Genomic DNA, 4,667 nt, shown 5'->3' on the forward strand with positions numbered 1-4,667 from the left:
ATAAGGAATAATACATTTTATTTATAACTTCTCCATTGTCGGTTCCAAGTGCAGTTGGGAAAAGATGGTGTTTTTCATCAAGGCTGGCAACTTGGACACAAAAACATTATAAGACAAATATGGATAAGAATCACGTGGTGTGCCACAGAGTTAGGATATCCCCCTCTAGTCGATGCTGCCCCCTATTCCCGAGGCGGGTGTGAAAAAAAGGGATACCGCTGAACCGAAAGTGGTTAAAGAAGAGATCTGGAAACTAAGGATTGTAACATGGAATGTCGACAGAATGACTGGGAGAAGCAGAGAACCAACAGATGTACTAGAAAGAAGAAAGGTAGAGATTACGTGTATTAGAGACATGAAGTGGAAAGAACAGAGTACAAAAAACATAAGTGAAAGCTAAGAGCTGTTACACTCGGGATGATCAAAAAGTAAGAGCAATGTTGGAATTGAATTAGATAATAATTTAAGATGGAAGTGGTCGAGTAGAGAAAACGTCGGATCGATTCATGCGCGTGAAGGTGGAAACCGAGGATGGGTTGAAGAACTTAGTGTCTGGTTATGGTCTGCAGATAGAATGCTCCGTCGATAAGTTGAAGAAAAACTACAGGATATAATTGTAGGGATGCCAGAAAGTGGAATGTTGATGGTGGGAGCATACCTGGGTAAGATAAAAAGTGGAACACATGAGAAGAGAATATATGGAATAAAAATCGTGTAAGGAGAGATATGACTAAAAATGACAGGAAGTGAAATGTGTTCCTGACAAATACCGATTCCGAATGAGAGTGATACCTTATCACTTACAGAAGGTACCAGTACCAAACTCAGATTGGTTACATCATAGTCCGAATGGAGGACAGAAAAAAAACGTTGAATGTTAAGTGATACCAGGAGTAACAGTATCCTACCAACATCGAATGCACATAATAAAGAATAAGAATTAGGAAAAGAGGAAAGAAGTCGAGAATATTAAGGTGTGGAAGGTGTAATGAAGAGATATACAGAAAGAGCTGAAAAACTGAACAAACAGCTTGATGTATGGTGGTGGAACGAAAATGAACAGCAAGCTATCAAGTAGAAAAAAGCTTTCAAGGAACAGAAGATGACGAATGATGTCTGTTCAAGAATGGCGTAAAAAACTAAAATGGAGGAAGAGACCGGTAGTAATGGCGAAGAATGAGATAATTAAAAGTTTGTATGACAACATAGAGATATCAAAATGGGAAGGAAATTATAATGGATTTAACTTTATACGTTCAATTTAATACCTACGCTTATTTCAGTATAGTTTTCTTTTTTGCATGTGACGTATATTGATGGGTGTGGATTGCGCAAGTCCTGGATGTTCATTAATTTTTTACAATATTCTTTAGAACGAGAATGAACGATATTTGTTTCACGAAAACACTAGCTCATTTTCAGACATTCAAGAATCTCGTGTTAATCATATAACAGATACTAACCGAGAGATAGTAGAAAATTATTCTTGGTCAGCTGCAGTCAGTATACAATAAGCCTCGGAAGCTATAATTGTGATTAACGCTTATTAACTGGAAAACTACAGAAGCTGACCAGGAACGTTTACAGATTTCGAACCTTAGAAACAGTTTAACTTCAGTAAATTTCGCACGTTAGAATTTCTAAAAGAACGTTAAATATTGTCACCGATGAAACTTACGTGTGCTTCAAGCTTCAAATCCCCGTCGCATCAAACATGTTCGCCCTTTTAGCTGTGGGGACGTTATAACGTGGCCCTCAGTCTCACTATTTATTGGTGAAAGAGTATTCCAAGAGTTGACGATGGGTGGTGATGACTATTTGCCTTCCTTCTAGTCTTACACTGCTAAATTAGGGACGGTTAGTGCAGATATCCCTGGTGTAGCTCTGTGCAAAATTAAAAAAAAAAAAAGGTTCAAGCTCAGCTTGCCGTTAAGAGAAGTGTACAGGTGTATCAACAAAAAGTTTATTCGTTCTTTATGAACGTCGATAAAAGATTCAGTTCTAGACCAGATATAAAACTCAGTATTCTTTATAAGTTTGTAAAACTCTTGTATGCAAATCATCATTTGTAACTACAATTAATAACCACCGTGTAGTTTTGCACGAAATTCAAAAACAAACTATACATCATAATTTTGAAGAAATAACCAACGGACAGTAATTATGCACGTGCAATCATGGTATATAAAAGCAAAAAAAAACAAACCAAAAAAACAACTTTGTCTAACGGTGTTAACATAAACGTTTATACTGTATTTTGTTTACCACATATGGATTACCAATATGTTTTCATTTTCGAAAGTGAACTATGTTTCGAATTTAGAAAACTGAATTATTTTCAGCACCCATTAATAATGTTCAAACTTTATGAATTTCAGTTTTGATTAAACTAAATACAGTCAAACATCGATATAAGGCGCTAGTTGGTGTCCAAAAAATTCGACCGCGTTGTATCTGATTGCGCCTGATACCGATTTGATTTTTTTTTTGACCCTCGGGGTGAACGATAATGCAAAATTTACGCGTTTTGTAGTGAAATAAAGAAAAACAAACAAAACTACTTACACCAATGATATAGCATTTTTTTATTTATTTTTATTTATTAAACTCAATTTTAAGACTGAAATTAAATGTAAAAAGCAGAATTCTAAAGAAATTTATCGAATTCATTACTTTGATGGGGCTGATATTCTAAAAGTAGTTCCGTCAGAGCAATCATGTGATCGTTTTTAAGATTAGACGCTGATTAAAATTAGTTCAATTTTAAAAGTTAATACATATAGTAATTAATTTTGATAATTTATTTACTAATTATTAAAATCTTAGTACAAACTGAAGTCAAATAATTACCAGATAAAAAAATGTCATGGCAAAGTTTAAAATAGGAATTCAGTACTGAAACAAAAACGGATTTTTCAAAAAATTTAATAACAATAAAATATAGTAAGCACATAAAACAAGTTGAAATGCACAAATTTATAGTTACTCAGTAGTCTTCTTTCTTTCAAAAGCCTCCAAAAGTGTCTGTTGTCTTCCTCCTTGGTTCCGCATCCTCTTCGCAGTTCTCATTAGGTCCTGGATCTGTACTTTACTGTACAGATTATGTACTTTACTGCAGTTGACAGCGCCAGGAATTATTACATGTAGGCCAGGGTTTGATCACAATATGCGGCGTGAAAACCATACAAAAAGATTGAAGTGGATTTGGTTTTTGATTTTTGATCACATTAACCGGCTGATTACATTAAGCAGTGGTAATATTAAGCGGCGGCCTCTGTAGAAACCCCAAAAAATTTGGGGCCTAAGACCCCATCGCGCCCAATTGATTATCGCGCTTTATCGATGCGTTTTATATCGATGTTTACCTGTACTTTCCGTGATTTAACTGATTTTGTGGAGAATGTGAAATTTGAAACATGTGGACTTTTCATTAATTACTTTCATACTATTTAATAAAGTTAATTTTTGTTATAGAGAGTTAAACAAAAGAGGAGAACTTAAAAAAATATATAATTAATGTTTGTTGTTGTTTTTTCTTAAGAATTTTGCAGAAAGTGTGAAGATACAATTTAATTTCATTGAACTAAAGGGTGTTCGCACTACTTCCTTAGGTTAGCGATATCAATCAGCCAGAATCATAACTATAATTATGTGAAAATAAATATAGAGGATCAATTACTTTCTATATGGGTGGTCACTCTTTTGTAGTTACGCTAAGGTCATCTGTGGTGATAATAGTTTAGTTTTACTCGCTCATTTAATGTTATAAACCACTTGTTAGAACGCATTTAGAAACATTACTTGTTTCAATACTTAGAAGTAAATCAGCCCCTGGTGGCTCAGCAGAAAGTCTGAGGTATTATCAAGTTTAAAACTTCATAAATAGCTTTGTGGGTAACAACAAATGAATAAGTCAGTTATAACAATTATTATTTAGATTTTCGTATTCACTGAGCTTCATGAAGTTGTTATATTTGATATCTCATTTATCATGATAATGTGGGAAAATTTTAAATTTCGAAAGACCACAATAATTATAGAATGATAAACTTATGAAAATCGGTTCTACTTAAATGGGAGATTGCGTGAAAAATGAATTAGTAATAATAGAAACTCTGCAACATAGCCGAGTGATTATAGGTGGAACTCTGTAATTTAGGTTAGTGATTATAGGTGACGCTTCATAAATTAGCGCTCGTAACTTCGATTAATGATTCCACAATGAAACAAAAGTTTTACTTTTTTCTTGTTCCTGGGCAGAAAGTGTTATTTCCCAATTGCTTTTGCCTAAAGTAAATGGAAAAGACATATCTTTCTCTTCAAACTTTGCTTTTGTGACCTGGGTAACGAAAATTTCAAATTTACCCATTTTCCAGAACATTTCAGGTAGATTCACTGCTGAGTCGCTGAATGAGAATTTTCTCCAACTTACCAGAATTTTCTAGAATGTTGTAAAACTTATGAGAATTTTCTAGAACTCTCCATAGTAATATACATACAGTGGCTCACCACTTACCATTTCAAATTAGTTCTAAGTGAACGCACACAGGCCTATCCCATTTTATCTGATGTTATCTTTGCCTTTGGGACGGAGGAACACCGCAGCGCACTACAACAAAGCACTGGCCACAATGGACTGAATTCTCTGTGGGAGGCACAGTGTCAAA

Source organism: Tachypleus tridentatus, chromosome 6, assembly GCF_004210375.1.
Source record: "Tachypleus tridentatus isolate NWPU-2018 chromosome 6, ASM421037v1, whole genome shotgun sequence".
Taxonomy (NCBI): Eukaryota; Metazoa; Arthropoda; class Merostomata; order Xiphosura; family Limulidae; genus Tachypleus; species Tachypleus tridentatus.